An 18,443-nucleotide genomic window follows, 5' to 3' on the forward strand; every position below is an offset into this window, starting at 1 on the left:
ATCCTGGGTCACCAGATGCTTGCTAAGAAGAGCTTCTTCGGGGAGCAGCACAGTCAAACAGCTTCCCTCCTCAAAGGAGTTTCCCTTCACCATCTCTGCATTTCTTAAGAGAGAAAGGGAGTACCGGAGTATCGAGGGCCTTAAAGACTTGAAACATGAGGGCTCCTGGAAAACACTCCAAAGACAGGTCTACCCTGGGCAGGAGCCTGGTAACTCAGACCAGAGAGGTCCTTCCACAATCCAAGGGTGAACAGCCACAGGAGCTCCGAGAGTGGCCCACACAGAGGTGTCTATTTCATCTCAATGGCATCTCAAGGACAGAATGTGGTCTAGGCTGAGAAGATAGCTGGGGGGCCATGAGGACTGTCAGGAAAGCATGTGGATGGGAGCACTGAGAATGTGGTCCCTGATCTGCCTCCAGAGCGAAACCTCCCACGTCATTTTTGTCTCTAGACTGTGCCTGTGTTACCTGTACCCACCACACCGAATTAGTCTATGCTGTTTCCATGTTTCTCTGACTAGACTATGGCTCCATCAGGGGTTGGATTGAGTATGAGTCTTACTCCTTTGGCATCCCTACCCTCTAGCAAAGAACCAGAACTTTATAAATTTTATTTAAATGAACAGTGAAGTTTAGGTGCAAAGGTTACTTTAATTACTATTTCCACTGATTCACAGACCTTCTGTTATGACCTGGTTGTTTTGGTTTGAAGTAAGAGATTAGAAACTATTACTAAATGATTACAGTGATTTGGCTGAAAACCTAAAAACTAAAGCTATAATCCCTTGATTCTCAAGGAAGAAATCCCAACCACAATACTAATGTGGTCTAAACATTTACATTCTTCCCAGATTCCTATGTTGAGATCCTAAGCCCTCAAGGTAATGGTATTAGGAAGTGGGGCTTTTAGAAGTTAATTAGGAGTAGAGGGGCTCTGCCTTCATGGCTGAGGCAGTGTCCTTATTAAAAAAATAAAACAAAAAATCTCCAGAGAGCCCCCTTGCCTTCTTCCACTCAAATGAGGTCACAGTGAAATGACTTCATCTATGAGCCAGGAAACAGGCTCTCACCTGACACTGAATTTTCAGGGCCTTGATCTTGGACTTCTAGCCTCCAGAACTGTGATCAATTTGTATATAAGCCATCCAATCTATGGGATTCTCTTATAGCAGCCTGAACGGACTAAGACAATCCATGAGGAAAGTAATCTGCTTTCTTGGGAGTGCCTTGTTCTGTTTGATCAGCACAGCTGAGGAGGTTTTATGCAAAAAGTCAGGGGTATCTTACATTAAATTACAAAAACAGCTACAATTCTTCACCCCTTCCTGTATCTATAGCTGTTGAAATATAACTCTGAGGCCCCTGCCGTCAAGAAGTGCAATCTATTTCCCCGACCCCTTGACTCTGGACTGGCCTCGGAACTTGCTCTGGCACAGAATGTGATGCAAGCGATGGTGGGCTGGTTCTGAGCTCAGGCCTCTAGAGACTGCACATTTACACACTCTCTCTCGGAATCTGGCCACCACTATGTAAACAAACCCAGGCATGCCTGTTAGATAATGAAAGACACGTGGCCTGGTCACACGTTGACTCAGCTGACAGCCAGCCAACTGCCAGATGTGTGAGGCCATCCTAGAACAGCAGCTCCAGAAATAGCTAACTGATACATGTAGAATGTTAAAAAACGGTTTCACTCTGGTCAGTAACGCTGCTAGTTACATTCTACCTTCAATCAGACCAGAATCTCACTTATTTTAGGGTTAAAGGGGAAAATAACCAAGTCCTTTTTCCTTGACACAGACCTCCAGGATGAGTCCAAAAGCATAAATCCACTTACAAATTTAATAGAACGTTTTCCAGGTTTACTTGCAACTGGAAGCAATTGATAATAGTTGCATGTGAATCAAAACCTGTACTAACCTGAGCTGCTTTATAGTGAAGAGTGTTTGCATGCTTGCAAGGTTCATTTACAAAGGCAACTTTAATGTAGGTGCTGATAGATTGCCAAAATGGCAGAGTTGAAGGGGTCTCTATTAAAGAGTTATAAGTACATGTTTGCTAGAATTAGGTTCAGCTCTGAGTGACATAAAGCCCCAGATGACAACGGTTTAAACTGAATAGCAGTTTCCCTCTCATAAACACCTGGGAAAGAAGATCATGACTTCTTCTATCTGGTTGCACTGCCATGGATGGCCTTGACTCCATAAGCTGAGATAGCAGCATATGCATTCCAAGTAAGACAATAAAAGGAGGAAAAAGAACAGGCAAAAGCAGAGCAGGAGGATGGAGAACTCACCTACCTCCACAAACATATCAAAAGTACATCTATGTGCAGGACAATCCTGAAAACTCACTAGAAATTGGCAGAAAAACTGTACAACCAAGGCTGTAAGAAAGAACTGTAGAGAATCCGGTAAGAGGGAGGAGAAGTCATCAGGTTGGGACCTGTGCCCCTGGAAGGGACTCAGAGGGAAGAGATCATCCTCCCAGGGGCAGGAGCTAGTTTGAGCTATATATTGGGTATACTAGACTTGGGGTCCAATACAGGGAAAATGAGCCCCCTTGGTTAGTTGGAGGCTCAGTGAGATGAACAGAAGGACTGTGTGAAGCCTGGACTGCACTCATGAGAGGTGTGCTGATGCTTGCTGCTGCTAAGTCGCTTCAGTCATGTCTGATTCTGTGAGACCCCATAGACGGCAGCCCACCAGGCTCCTCTGTCCCTGGGATTCTCCAAGCAAGAACATTGGAGTGGGTTGCCATTTCCTTCTCCAGTGCATGAAAGGGAAAACTGAAAGTGAAGTTGCTCAGTCATGTCCGATTCTTAGCGACCCCATGGACTGTAGCCTATCAGGCTCCTCCGTCCATGGGATTTTCCAGGCAAGAGTACTGAAGTGGGGTGCCATTGCCTTCTCCATGCAGATGCTTACCTGCTCCCAAAAAAGAAGGTGCACTGAAAACTGCACAGCCACCCTGGTGTGTGCGTCAGCCCAAGTAGAGCAAAGGTGCTAACTCTGCCTGCCTGAGGACACAGTACACCCTGAGGCATGAGTTGCCAGGGCTGAGGAGAGAGCTCAGCTGTGGCACACAGAGGCAGCTCAGAATGGAAGCAGCTAGAGTCAGGCAGAGGCAGTCACTACTGGCACTTACACAGGCAGTGCACAAGCAGCAGCTCCAATCTCAGTCTGAGGCGAGACCACCATTGCCCATACCCCAACTCATGCCAAGATTCCACACAGGCCCTTGCAGCACAGCTCCACACCGGGGTGAGGGCAGTGGAGGCCAAGGGGAGAGCTCAGATGTGAGGGATAAAGGAGGCTCAGACCTGAAGCACTGTCTGGGCAGAGTGGGGCAATCATTATAGATGCTAATACAGGCAGCTCATCAAAAGTAGTCCAGGGCTCTGACCCTAGCTGAACCACCACAACTCACATCCTGATCCAGGCCAAATGCCCTCACTAGGCCCTTTTGCTCTAGCACTACCTCCCTCTGGAACAAGGGTGCCAGTGCTAGAACAGGGGAGTGTATATACTTAAAGGGAACAGAGCCAGCTCAAACAAATTTAAGAGGATAGAAATATATTTTTTCTGACTATAATGTATGAAACTAGAAATTATACAGAGGAAAGTGGGAAAAAACACACATGCACCCTTAACATCACTAAAAAAAAATCCCAATGGGTCAATGAAGACATCAAAGAGGAAATCAAAAAATATCTCAAGACAAAAGAAAGTAGAAACACAACTTTCTGAAAACTACAGGATGCACCAAAACGAGTTCAAATAAGGTAGTTTATTGCAATACAAGTCTGTCTCAGGAAAAAAAAAAAATCTCAAACAATTTAAACTATTACCTAAAGGAATTAGAAGAATAAAGCTCAAAGTCAGCTGAAGTACAGAGATGAAGATCAGAGAGTAAATAAAATAGACAACAACAAAAAAGTAAATATCAATGAAACTTTGAGCTGAGTTGTTTCTGTTTTGTTTTTAAAGATTGGAAAAAAATAGACAAGGCTTTAGCCAGGCTCATCAAAAAGACATGAGAGAGGATTCAAATAAATGAATGAGGAGAAATAACAACCAATACTACAGAGACAAAAACTCTTAATACCATGGCCTAATAGTCATATGCCAACAATGTGGACCACCCAGAAGAAATGGAAAAGCTTCTATTAGTAAAAACCTACAACCTGCCTGGAAAATCCCATGGACGGAGGAGACTGGTAGGCTGCAGTCCATGGGGTCACGAAGAGTCCGACACGACTGAGCGACTTCACTTTCACTTTTCACCTTCATGCATTGGAGAAGGAAATGGCAATGCACTCCAGTGTTCTTGCCTGGAGAATCCCAGGGATGGCAGAGCCTGGTGGGCTGCCATCTGTGGGGTCACATGGAGTCGGACACGACTGAAGCGACTTAGCAGCAGCAGCACAACCTGCCAAGACTGAATCAGAAACAAACAGAGTCTGAACAGACCAATAATTAGAAGTGAAACCGAATTTGTAATAAAAAACTCCCAAGAGAAGTCCAGGACAAGACAGCTTCACAAGAGAATTCTACCAAACATAAAAAGAGTTAATACCTAACATTCACAAACTATTAAAAAAAAAAAATGGAATAGGGAATACTCCCAAATTCATTCTACAAGGCCACCATGACTCTGGTACCAAAGTAGACAAAGACACTACTAAAGAAGAAAATTATAGGCCAGTATCTTCAATGAATATAGATGCAAAAATATTAGCAAACTGACTTCACTAATATATAGAAAAAGATCATATACCATGGTCAAGTGGGATTTATTCCATGGATGCAAGGAAGGTTTAGTATACACAAATCCATCAGTTTGATACAACACATTAACAAAACCAAGGATAAAAATCATATGATCATCTAAACAGACACAGAAAAAGCATTTCACAAAATTCAACATTCATTCATGATAAAAACTCTCAAAGTTGGTATTGAGGGAACATTTCAATATAATAAAGACCATTTATGGTCCTTATTATACAGATCCACAACTAGCATCACACTCAGTGGTAAAAAGCTGAAGTCCTTTCCTCTAAATTCCAGAATAAGACAAGGATATCCATTCTCATCACTTCTATTTAACACAGTATTAAAATTCCTAGCCACGGCAATCAGACAAGAAAAATAAAAGGCGTTCAAATTGGAAGGGAAAAAGTAAAACTGTCACTATTTGCAGCTGACATGATACTACATACAGAAAACTCTGAAGTCTCCACCTATAAAATATTAGAACAAAGAATTCAGTAATGATGTAGGATACAAGAGTAATATACAAAAATCCATTGCTTTCCTATGCACTAATAATGAACTATCAGAAAGAATGAAAACAATCCCCACTCAAAATTGTATCAAAAAAGAATACCTAAGAGTAAACTAAACCAATGGAGGTGATTGCCCTATACTCTCAAAATTATAAAGCACTGATGAAGGAATGTAAAAATGACCCAAAGAAATGAGAGGATATACTGCATCCTTGGACTGGAAGAATATTGCTAAAATGATCACACTACCCAAGGCAATCTACATGTTTAATGCAATCTCTATCAAAATACCCATGGCATTTTTCACAGAACTAGAACAATGCTAAAATTCATATGGAAACACAAAAACCCCCAGACTGCTAAAACAATCTTGAGAAAAAAGAACAAATCTGTTCGTATGGTGTTCCCTGACATCAAATTAAACAACAAAAGTACAGTGATCCAAATAGCATGGCACTGGCACAAAAGCAGACATGTAGATCAGTGGAACAGAATTGAGAGCCCAGAAATAAATCCATGCACTCACTTATGGTCAATCTTTAACAAAGGAGGCAAAAGAATACAATAGAGAAAAGATAATTTCTTCAATAAGTGGTGCTGGGAAAATTGGACAGCGGCATGTCAGAGAGTGAGATTAGTACATTGCCTCATACTATATACAAACAAACCAAAAAAACCCCCTCAAATTCAAAAAAGGATTAAAAGACCTAAATGTAAGACTTGAAACCATAAAATCCTTAGAAGAGAACATAGAAGACTCTTTGACATAAACTGCAGTAAAAATTTTTGTATATCTCTTCAGGCAAAAGAAACAGAAGCAAATATTAGAAAATGGGGCTTAAACTTAGAAGCTTTACACAGTAAAGGAAACCACTGACCAAAAAAGAAAAAAAAGGAAAAAAACACTTACTGAGTGCGAGAAAATATTTGTAATTTTATGGTAAGAGGTTAATATCCAAAATACATATACAACTTTCACAACTTAATCTCAAAAAACCCCAGTTTTCAAAATGAGCAGAAGACCTGAATAGACACTTTTCCATACATACAGATGGCCAACAGTTATGTGAAAAGATGCTCAACATGACCAATCAAATAAATACAAATCAAAACCTCAGTGATATATCACCTCACACTAGTCAGAATGGTTATCATAAAAAAGAATACAAATAACAAAAGCTGGAGACGATGCAGAGGAAAGGGATTTACAATTTACATTCCCACTGTTGGTGCAAATGTAAACTGGTGCAGCCACTATGGAAAATAATATGGAGGTTTCTCAAAAAATTAAAAATAGAACTACATATGATCTAGGAATTCTATCCCCGGGTATATATCCAAAGTGAAAGTGAAAGTTGCTCAGTCGTGTCCAACTCTTTGCGACCCTATGGAATTCTCCAGGCCAAAATACTGAAGTGAGTAGCCTTTTCCTTCTCCAGGGGATCTTCCCAGCCCAGGGACCAAACCCAGGTATTCCACATTGCAGGCGGATTCTTTCCCCACAAGGAAAACCCAAGAATACTGGAAAGGGTAACCTATCCCTTTTCCAGAGGATCTTCCCGACCCAGGAATAGAAATATCCAAAGAAAATGAAAAAACTAACTGAAAGATACATGAACCCCAATGTTCATGTCAACATTATTTACAGCAGCCAAGATATGAGACCAACCTTAGTGTCTTCAACAGATGATTGGATAAAGATGAGTATATATATATATATATATATACACACACACTAACACAAAAAAACACATGTATTATCTATTAAAAATATGAGATCGTCCTGTTTGCAATAAAATGGATGGACCTGGAGAGCATTATGATAGTCAAGTAAGTCAGAGAAAGACAGATACTGTGTGGTATCACTTATATGTAGAACCTAAAAAGTAATACAAATGAATGAATATAATAAAAGAGACAGATTCACAGATAGAACAAACAAGTAGTCACCAGGGGGGAGAAGAAAGGTTGGAGGGTCAAGATAAGATGGGTATGGGATTAAGAGACATAAATTTGTATTTATTAAATCAATAAGCAACAAGCATATATTGTACAGTACAGATAAATATAACTATTATTTTATAGTAAATTTAAATGGACTATCATCTATAAAATTATTGAATCATTATGTTGTATAGCCGAAATTATATAATGCCATCATCTTATTAGTCTCTTCCCAGCCATAGCTAGGTGCAAGAAGACTCAGAAAGGGAATCTTTGAATGACCTAGTGTTTAGCTAAAAACTGGATTCCTATGGAATCTGGAAGACAACAGGCAATGTCACAGAATGTTTACTATCTTATTACACATTTTACTCAGTGTCAATAAGGGCATCTTTAACTTTCAAATGAGCTGTGTTCTCAACTGTATTTACACGTCAGTTGTTTTGTAACCCTGGAAAGCAACTCCTCACTGAAATAGTATTGAGGATTATGTTCCCAGACCAATAAACAAAACCTATTTTAGCCTACAGTGTCTTTGAAATATGTTTTTTCATCTATAGTTAATTCATTATTTCAAGAGAAAAATATAGTCTCAATGACTGCAGACTGTCTCTATCTCAGGAACAGAATGGAGCCTCCGGAAACAGCAAAGTTTAAAGAGAAAGGGTGCCCCTCTTGAGCCAAATGGATGCCCTACATTTGCATCAGAAAAAAGTCTTCCTAAGACATTAGTCATACTATAAAATTCTGACTTAGAGAACAGGGCACTCCAGAGGGTTATGACCACACTCCATCCCATTTTAGCTTAGTCATCTTTTATTTGATGGGGGAACTGCACCCCTGGAGACTATGTGGCCCCAGTTATATTCACAAAACACATGAAGATGAGGGCAGTCCTGAGCTATCTTCAGTTTGAGGCAGTCTTCTGCTTCCACTCTGCCCCAGCTCCAGGTTTCACCAAGGGCAGCTGCAAGTACGGCTAGCCCCTTAATGACCAGCCTTTGACCAAGCGCATTACTGGCTTCATCAGAGGAGACACTGTATGTGTGATAAACACATCCACAGCCCCAGAAACACAGGGACCAAGCAATAGAGAACAGGGCAAGAGAAAGTAAAATGTGAGAATTCATGTCAGTTGATCTGTCATTTTCTAGACATCTAAATTGTAGGGGACATGGGTCCTTGAGGCACTGCCAACACATAGATGTCTAGAGTGACTTAATTTGGCAGTATGTTTTCTGCTCCCACCAAGCAGTTCTCCATCTCTGAAAGATGTCTTTCCTGATAATCACGGGGAGCCTTGCTCCTTTGAAAGCTATTGATTAATGCATCCAGCCTTGGAAACCTTTCCACCGGGCTGCTCAGGGGAGTTTTAAGAAGCCTTCTTCATATTTTCAAGCCTTCTAAAAATTCTTATAGACCATATGGAGTAGAGAGATAAAGGTTTCCAGGGGCAAGCTTTAAATGGGCTTAACTTCTTTTGGGCTAGTCTTTGGAAATTTGCTTTGCTAAATGGCCGAAGGACTTGCCTAATGATAACACAGCCTCCTTTTTACTTGTTTTACAGCAGGAAGAGGCTGAGTGGCAATTTTTTCTCAAGTGGACTAAGTTTCTTTCCAGAGGTTGAGTTTTAACTTGACTTCAATCAAAAGGAAAGTCTGAGAACTTTCCTATGGGTACACACAAAATTACTTTTTCTGTTTTCACTGATTTGGAGGTCAGTGGGAGAATTAAAGCCCTATAAAGCCCTTCTGCCACTTCCCGTGAGGAAGCTGGAATACTGCAGCTTGGAACCACAAGATTCCAAGAATAGGAACTATATGCACAGATTAAGGACTCACACACACAGGGGGCTCAGAGTACTGAGATTCCCACTGTGAGATCCAGGCGGCTTCCAGTGGAGCTTAGAGCTCCCTACTCTTCCAATGACCAGATAAGCCCTAAACCCCTACCCAAGAGATCTCTGAACAGTTTTTCCTGGGCATTTAATACCAGCCAGCAAGTCCTGTCCTCAGATTCTAGCAACCAACCTTCTTTTCCTCTCAAGAGTGTTGGGGTATTTGAAAATGTTTTCTATTGAGTAACTGAGGATTCAGAACGTAATACCCTCCTGTAACACTTCTCTCACCAAGAAAGTAGGTTGATTTGGCTATTCCCTCAGCGAAACAGCTGGGGTGATGATCAGAGTATTTGCCAACACAAGGCACATCCAAATGAATGTTGGCCAGTATGTCAGGTAAGTACATAGTGCAGAATGTCACCCCCATCGTGAATGGGGAGACATGCCATGGTGACTAGTACCCAGATTAGGACATTCTTCCCTTGTTACTGTCTTTCTTAAAGAAAGGGCATAGCTCTTTGTGACCTGGGGCTTTTTTTTTTTTTTTTTTAAAGAGAATTCACCTTTCCCCCTCTGGAAGTTTGAGGGACAGTCTCTTTAAGATTTGGTTAAGGCTGAGAATTTATTTGTAGATTCCAAACATGTTTATCATTTGTAGAATGTCCCTTCTGCTTCTAAATCACTCACAAAGGTCTGTCAACTCTATTTTCTAAGTATTCTGGCCTTTGGTCCCCTCTGAGACTTAGGTCAGGCCATATGTCTTGTCTGGATTTCTTATAACTAGTCCCCCAGATATGCCCTGTAACCCAGCCTGCAAACACATACAGGGAGGGTGTTCTAAGCACAAACCTGACTGAGTCATTTCAGTGCTTAAAATAATTAAAGGCTGCTTTGTGTAAACCTTTGGCTTCCCTTGTGGCTCAGCTGGTAAAGAATTTGTCTGCAAAGAGGGAGACCTGGTTCAATTCCTGCATTGGGAAGATCCCCTGGAGAAAGGAAAGACTACCCACTCCAGTATTATGGCCTAGAGAATTCCATGGACTGTATAGCCCATGAGTTGCAAAGAGCTGGGCACGACTGAACACCTTTCACTTCACTTTGTGTAAACCTCTGTAATATTTTCAGGCACTTTGTGAGGTACCAGTGCAATAATCCCTCATTCTCCAATCTAAGGGCAATGTTCTAAGCAAGCCCAACTACTTCAAGTTCCTGAAGGCACTCTTCTTCCTCATGTCCCAGAGTGCAGGACTGCTCCCTCCATCTGGAATGCAGGTTGTAAGCCATCCCTGCCCTCTCTAGGACTTTGCTCTCTATGATCTCAGAGCCTCAGACTTCTACTGAGGGATTCTTTTATCTTTGTCACAACACCTGTCCCCACAAAGTGTCGAGACCCCAAAGGGTGACAACCTTCAATCATTTGGGAATAAACTAGATATTTACTCCCAGATTGAGGGCAGTAGAAGAAAGAATGTCTCAGCAGGACACTTACTTCTCTGGATAACTTGCGTGAATTCACTTAGTCTCTTTCAGGTTGCAGTATACAGCATTGTCATATATATAAGTTAAAATGAAAAAAAAAAATCCAATTTCATATAGCTTAACCTCCTTTAAAATCTGCTCTGTAAAATGCAGCTAATTAATCCCTATCTGTCATGTCTATCATGGTTCAAAGCTTGGAGGTTAGAACTGGGTGAGAATTCCAGCTCTGACTACCAGCTGTGTAGACTGTGGATAAGTTATTTAAACTTTGGGGGCCTCAGTTTCCTCATCTATAAAACTGGAAAAAATTCAAGGCCTTCTTCATAGAGAAGTCGTGAAAACTGAATGAGATGATTTGCAGCAAGGGCTGAGTTCATAGTCACCATTCTCTAAGTGGCAGTTATTGTGAGCAAATATGATGGTATGTGGAGCCCACTTTATAAAATGTTTTAATTTTAATTGCTCTTTGAACAGCTTAACAGTATAACTAATTTACAACCTGATTACTTGGGGGATGAACACTATCTTTAGATCCTGAGTACCTTCCTCACCATTTAAAAGCCTCTGTTCCCTCTCAGTGTTGATCAGGATTCTGGGTGGATGTGTCCACATGCTTTCTTCTCTCTCCTTCCTGTCCATGTGGTCCATGTGCCAGCATCATGAGTTTCAAGGGTTGAAATAGAATTACTGGGGACCCCAGCACCTGCCCCATTCCCTTTCTTACACTCCCATTAACTCATGAGAAAGCCAAAGAAGTAGTCAAGAGGCGATGCTTGGACAAGTGCGTTATGTAGCTATTTAACAGCAAGATCACAATAAAACCATCCCTGTTTGCAAGAATAAGTCATAGGTGACCATGCTCTTCTTGGTGGGATGACTCCTGGCTTGGCCTCATTTTCACAGGGAGCCCCAACCCCGAGTCTATGAACAGCCTCAACCTCGGCCCTGCTCAGTCCAGAGAAAGATGCCCACCCTGGGCAGCTTCACCCACCAGCGTCCTAAGGCGCTCACCTCACCACCTTCTACTTTTCCTGCTTTGCTGGCTTTTTGACCAATGTCCACATAGTTCTCCTCTTATCAGAAATGTTCTGGTGAGATCTAGGTCTTCTGACTTCAGGGAGAAGTTATCTTTCTAGAAGGCTTTATGTTGAAGTTCTTCAGAAATAAAGACACACATTCCCAGAGGTGATCCAAAGCCCAAGTGAGTGGAACCATTATGCCAGCTATGCTGAGCTTCTCCACATCCACAACACCTGGCCTCCCTCCCAGTGGGGTTTAGAGGAGATGATGGGGTGGAGTGGGGGTGGGGTGACAGGAAGACCTCTGCTTCTTGCTTAACCCAGGCCTCAGACAGAGGCCTCTGAGAGTGGCCACTCAGCCCCAGCTCTGCATCCCCTTCTCCAGTCATCACTACTGTTCACTAGGGGCCAGTCTTGTACCTGCAGAGTAAACCCAAGGAGACTATGCCCTGGCTCAAATGACCAGCTTCCTTGTTGTTGCTGCTCTGATCTTGTTGGTTTCTCATTCTGATAACTGACCTTCTCATGATTACAGCGAACAGGCCCCATCTGTTCCCAGGTCCACCCACACTGCCTCTTGATCATTTGCCTAATACTTTAGTTCTGGAGGTTATGGCCTGCCTAGTGTCCCCAGTCCTCCTGAGGACCCATGGCCTCTATCTTAAAACCCAGCTGGAACTTGATATATGATGTGGTGTGGAGTGGGGGGCAGCTGACATGTCCTACTGGAGTTGGGGAGAAGATGGTCAGAAGAGAGGAGACAAGAGAAGAGATAAAGGCATAGCAAAGGACAGAGTGGAAAGAGCATTCAGGAGGAAAATGCTGGAGAGATGCCAAATAGCACAGCTGTCAGGAATCTAGTACTCAGCTCTCCTGCCTCAAATAGTTTTGAAGAACTGAATACAACTTGGTTTTACCCATCCGATTCATCAGGGGACTCCCAGCGCTTTTGGAGCAAGGTCAGGAGAAAACACAGAAAGCTACACTCATCATTCCTTCTCAGCTGTTAATTTAACAAAGGGTGTGCACCTGCAAACAGCAAGGACACTCCTAATTACTGGCTTAAAATAGCCCAGCTTTTAAAAAATTTCCTTGCTTCCTTTTCATCTTTGACGAAGTGCGATCCTCAGGGGAGTGTGTCTTCCGTCTGGTCACAGCCACTATGACATCTCAGTCTACAAATGGTGCCCCGTGACCTGTGCCTGCTGGGCCCTAGTAGCTATGGACGGGACCCTGAACTGAATTCCAAATTTCTCCCTCTGCGTAAGACTCGTAGGATATTATGCTAAGTGAAATAAGTCAGACAGAGAAAGACAAATACTGTATGACATCACCTATATGTGGAATCTAACAGATATAACAAACCAGTAAACATAACAAAACAAGAGGCAGATTCATAGATAAATAGACAAAAAACTAGTGGTTACCAGTAGGGGGAGAGTAGCAGGGAGGGGCAAGATAGGGGGATGGGGAGTAAGAAGTACAAACTATTAGGGGTAAAATAAGCTAGAAGGATATATAGTACAACACAGGGAATATAGCAAACATTTTATGTTAACTATAAATGGAATGTAACCTTTTAAACTGTGAATCACTGTTGGAAAATTCCATGGACAGAGGAGCTTGTTGGGCTACAGTTCAAGGGGTCACAAAGAGTTAGACATGACTGAGCACAGACATTGTATATGTTACAGGTGTACATCAACTGTATTTCAATAAAAGAATTCTTAAGAAAAAAATTTCTTTTTATTGGATCAGTTTTCTGGGTCTATTCAGAAGTTTATATATATATACATATATATATATATACACATATATATATACACTCACACACACGGAGAAGGCAATGGCACCCCACTCCAGTATTCTTGCCTGGGAAATCCCATGGACGGAGGAGCCTGGTAGGCTACAGTCCATGGGGTCTCGAAGAGTCAGACATGACTGAGCGACTTCACTTTCACTTTTCACCTTCATGCACTGAAGAAGGAAATGGCGACCCAGTCCAGTATTCTTGCCTGGAGAATCCCAGGGATGGGAGCCTGGTAGGCTGCTGTCTATGGGGTCACACAGAGTCGGACACGACTGACGTGACTTAGCAGCTGCAGCAGCACGCGCGCGCGCGTGCACACACACACACACACACATACACACCACATACACACATAATCTTTTTAAAATTTGATGGTACCATGATCCCTCCTCTCTCCATCATCATTCCTGGAAAGATTTGCTTTCTATACAAGGATTTTTTTTTTAACCTCTGCCACTAGTTACCCACTGAGATTTAAGTACACTAATGATAATAAAAGCAGCTAATATTTACCAAGAACTTCTCTGGCAAGCACGAAGGGCTTTATTATCTCATTTTATCCTCATGGTCTGTAGGTGTTGTTATCTATAGACAATTATTTCCTGCACTATGACAGAACAGGGGTCCTGAAAAGCTTAGGTAAGACACCCAGAAATGACTCAAACTGTAACAAATCGACTTGTCAATGCAACTCTGGTGAGAAAAAGAGAATTCCCTAGGACTGAAAACAACACAGAAGAAGCTGAAGGCCAGGGTGGTAAGCAAGCCCAATGGCTTTGGTTGCCCTGGGATGTAGGCTGGTTTTCCCAACCAAGGAGTTTGGATTTTAATAGTCATTTGGGAAAGGAAGGCCAAGGCTTGAACTCACTCCAGATAGAAAGCTGGAACTTAAATGCCTGTATTAGGGGAAAAGAGCAGAGGGGAGCAGAAAAAAATGATCTAAGCATCCATGTTGGGAAATTAACCACAAATTAAATCCTAAGAAAGTAACGAAGAGCAAAAATTAACAAACACATGCAAGCCAGCTGAAGCTAGAGCCCTTGAAGATGTACAACTTCAGTGGAGAGACGGGACTTGAAAAACATTCTGTCCACAAAGGAAGACCACAGAGAAACTTGCCTGTCTTGTCTTCATCCTGAATTAAGGACCAAAGGCTCTGGGAATTCATAAACATGGGCCTCCCCAGCTCAGACTGGAGCAGGCAAGTAAATAAATAAGTATAAAAGGAGTCCCTGGTTGGCAAGACCCCAGAGCACCTGGCAGATGCGAAGGCAAGGCCTCTAATGCAAAGCATACTGTCCACACTAGCTTCCCCCACTCACCATCAGAAGAAGGGGTTCCAAAAACCGTCAACTCCAATCACGCCTGCAGTCCTCGGTATCCAAGTCCACATCTATCCTTTATAAGTGTGGACTCTCAAAGTGTGATGCTGGAATAATCACCTGCATCAGCATCACCTGGAACTCGTTAGAAATGCAAATCTCTGGGGCCCAGCTCAGCCCTCCCTGAACCAGGCGCTCTGGGGTGGATCCCAGCACATTGTTTAACAAGCCTTCCACGTGATTCTGATACACTCAGTTTGAGAACTTTATACCCATTCTTCCTCCTGCTGGGGAAGAAGAAAACCTTCTTCTACCCTTCTAGGCTTTTCTGACTGGCCTAATAATTAAAGTGATGTGAGAGAGGTTAACAGGAGAAAATCGAATTTTAACAAAAGGTTCAAGAAAGATAAAGTGAAGTCTATATGCCATCCTGAGCCAAGGAATAGGATGGAGTCCTGGGTCTTCCAAGGCCAGAGAGAGTCACTCACAGGATGATAAGAAAAAAGAGCAGATCTCTGATAATTAGATGTTTGCCCGGCCACAGATGTGGGACTGCTTTGATAAAACTGATCTCTAGTAGTAACTCTTTTTGTGGGAAAAGTCTCCAGTTTCCCTGACTCTGGGAAAGATTGAAGGCAAAAGAAGAGAGCAGCAGAGGATGAGATGGTTAGACAGCATCACTGACTCGATGGACATGAATGTGAGCAAACTCTGGGAGAGAGTGGAGGACAGGGGAGCCTGGCGTCATGGGGTCGCACACGACTTAGCGACTGAGCAACAATAACTCTTTTTGTGGGAAAAATCTCCAGTTTAAATTCTTTCAGGTAGTTAAGGGAGAGGCAGTTGTTTTCTCTAGAGTCCACAAGATTTTCACTTACCCTCAGCTAACAATAATCCACATGTCAAAATACCACACGTTGAGGAGGCCTGTTCTTAATCCCTACATTCCCAAGGACTGCCACCAAGACAGGCATCTTCAATAAATTCCAATAAGACTGGGAATTATCACTGTAGATCCTAAGTATATCCTTATGCCTACCAAACCCTAAACATAATTTCCAGATTACCAAACAGAGATTTTATTTATTTTTTTGGTTCTGAAACCTGGGAAAAAATTTTATGTTTAAAGCAGTGGAACATATATGAATCACTCTTTTCACATTTTATATAATAAAACAGTAGACCCTTTAAACAAGTAGGGTTTCAGCTTTAAAAATGAAATCTTCTCACATGATTATTTACAACCTATTTATGTAATAATTAACATATGACTGAAAGATACCAATTACTTTCACATGAATAGAGCACAATTTACATAAATTATAATGCTAATAATCTTCTATTTTCAGTCTAGAATTTGGGTGTATGTGCCGTGTTTTTACTTTTCTTTTAGAAAAGAACCACTCTTCTTAAATAGAATGAGTATTCCATTGTTTGAATACACAAATAGTTTTGAAATTAGGACATATTGTTTGGGACACAACTAAATCATCTGGTCATCTCTGCTTCCTCATATTTTGAGTTATCAATTCTTATATATCAGTGTTCAGAGTGTTTATTTCAACTTTATACAGGTCTGAAATGATGATAAACATCATTAAAATAAGAACTTTTATTTCATGAAGTCTATGACATCATGCTTTCTATTTCATATTGTCGTTTCATCAGAAAATATGTTCCATAAATTTCTCTGGGTCATACTGTAATAAAGACTTATTGTTTTATTGCTTTAGCCAGAATGTTGGGATCCTGGGGGTCAGGGGTCCTAGGGAGCTCTGTGTTGGCAGAACTACTACAAACTGGAATTTATTTGCTCCGTTCTGTGACTCTAGAATTTAAGTGGATACTTTATTTTAAAAATGATCAGTTCCTGGTACAAGCTGTACACCAGTAATTATATACAACAAAACATCCCATTCAAGTGATAAGAGCCTTTATGTCTATCATGCTAAGCATGTCTTACCTAATTTCAGGATTTTAGACCAACGTAATCAGTGATCAGAATAACCTTTCTAAAAGTTAAAGTATAGTTGACATAATATGTTAGTTTTTGGTATACAGCAAAGTAATGCAGATACATATATATATATTCTTTTTTCAGATCTTTTCCATTATAAGTTATTATGAGACATTGAATATAGTTTCCTGTGCTGTACGGTGGGTCCTTGTTTATTTTACATACAGTAGTGTGTATCTGCTAATTTCAAACTCCTAATTTATCCCCCACCCCTTTCCTCTTTGGTAACAATAAGTCTGTTTTCTATATCTATGATTTGTTTTTTTTTTGGAAGTAAGTTCATTTGTATCTTTTTTTAAGATTCCACATATAAGTGATATCATATAATATTTGTCTTTCTATGACTTCCTACCCTTAGTATGATCATCTCAAGGTCCGTCTATGTTGCTGCAAATGCCATTATTTCATTCTTTTTTATGGCAGAGTTTTATTCCATATTGTGTGTGTGTGTGTGCGCACACACACATATGTCTTGGCTACTGTAAATATTACTGTGAATATTTGGGTGCACATATCTTCTCAAATTAGAGTCTTCTGGGTATGTGCCCAGGAGTGGAATTGCTGGATCATATGGTAATTCTATTTTTTGCTTTTTTTAAGGACCCTCCATAATGTTCTCTATAGTGAATGTACCAGTTTACATTCCCCCAACAGTGTAGAAGGATTCTCCTTTCTCTATACCCTCTCTAGCATTTTTTGCTTATAGATTTTTTGATGATGGCCAGTCTGACTGGTATGAAGTGATACCTCATTGTAGTTTTGATTTGGATTTCTCTAATGATTAGTGTTACTGAGCATATTTTCATCTGCCTATTGATCATCTATATGTCTTCTTTGGAGAAAGGCAGAATGACCATTCCTTGCAGCAATACTTAAAGCACAGTGGCAGAGTTTATTGGCACATATATGATAGATGTAAGAGCAAACTGCCCTGGGTGGATAAAGTGCTTCTAAGCATGCTGTCTGCACTGCCCAAGCACTGTTTGCTAACGTCTAAATTTCTACCTGAGTCCCCTCACTCCATGTCTCCCATCTGTTTCTCCCTCAGTTGCGTCAACTATGTACTCGACTCTCCAGACGCAAAAGTCAGAACTTGTGTTCTTGACAGAAGGTGTCTGAGCCAGCCCCATCAGTCCATCTCAACTGACAGAACAAGTCATCTTAGAAAACGGCTCCACCTCTACTGCAAGAGGCATACTCATGCCATACACATCACCCTCCCAGATATCAATATCACCTTCATTGCTTTTTCCATACCCACCAACACTAACCTTTGCATCAATATTTCAATGGGTCACGGACATGAATACAATGGTTACCTCATATGCCATCATTATTTCAGGAAGTTGCATGGTTGTGTTGGAAAAAGAAAAGGAGCTCTGAGATCAGAGTGAAATACTTTCAAATCACAGTTCTAGCTCTCACCATTTATGGGAGCTTGGGCAAATTCCTCATCTTGAATGTTTTTCCTCATCTGTAAATAATGGGGATCATACCTTCCTCATATGGTGTTTACAAAGATTAAACAAGGTCAAGTATGTACAGCATCTAGTATAGTAGTGGCTCCTAGTAGGTGCCCAACACATGTTGGTATTTTTGGTATACTGCGGTACTCAATAAACATAGAACATGTCACAATGAATAACTGAATGAACAAACTTTCCTTGGAGAGAAAAAGCAACCAGATGTTTTCAAGGAATATTTTATTTAGACTGAAGGCT

Source organism: Giraffa tippelskirchi, chromosome 10 (genome assembly GCF_054371585.1).
Source record: "Giraffa tippelskirchi isolate mGirTip1 chromosome 10, T2T-mGirTip1v1.2.pri, whole genome shotgun sequence".
Classification (NCBI taxonomy): Eukaryota; Metazoa; Chordata; class Mammalia; order Artiodactyla; family Giraffidae; genus Giraffa; species Giraffa tippelskirchi.